We start from the raw sequence: 804 nt of genomic DNA, 5'->3' as shown, positions 1-804 counted from the left end.
ATTAGTTACACAAATATAACAATAATGGTTTCAAATTTTATTGCAAAGCCAAGAAGTTTTTGAGCAAAGGGACAAGTTGAGTACATTGACCCCAGTACTTGAATGGTACTTATTTTAGCGACTCCAATAGGATGAAAGGGATAGCTGACCACAGTAGAATTTAAAATCAAAATGTAAAAATGGACGAAATGCAGCAAAGCATTTTGTCTGATATATTAACAATTCTGCCAACTCACTACCTTAATAATGTCAATTTTTAATGTTAACTATCTGACAGTGCATAACACACATGCCAACCTATAAAGTGATAGGCAGAATTATAATACAATTATCATCTTAGTAAAACCAATGTATTTTTGTAGTATGTATTAATATACATAGCTTTGGCTTAGCTTTAATGATATTCAAGGAACTAAGATACATGTATGATGGCCATTTTACTTCCTGGGAAGGACACAGAGGTTTTACTCACCTGGCAACTCCATAACCAGCTCCCTCATATTGTGTAGAAGTACCATGTGTAAGTGTGAATATATATATATATATATATATATATATAAAAATAAGCAACACGGATTTCAAAGGTGATTGCAGTACGCACGTTTCATGCTACTCCAGTTTATTTAAGTAATGCAAGCATTTTCATGCAGCTGAAGATTGCTCTTCATATTGCATTTAATGTAATGCTCGCATTACTTAAATAAATTGGAGTAACATGAAACGTGCGTACTGCAATCACCTTTGAAATCCGTGTTGCTTATTTTTTGATTTTGATCACCTATCCTTTTGGGATACGATATTCGG

The sequence above is a fragment of the Octopus bimaculoides genome, chromosome 9, assembly GCF_001194135.2.
Source record: "Octopus bimaculoides isolate UCB-OBI-ISO-001 chromosome 9, ASM119413v2, whole genome shotgun sequence".
NCBI classification, from domain to species: domain Eukaryota; kingdom Metazoa; phylum Mollusca; class Cephalopoda; order Octopoda; family Octopodidae; genus Octopus; species Octopus bimaculoides.
This window is presented reverse-complemented; position numbering follows the sequence as displayed.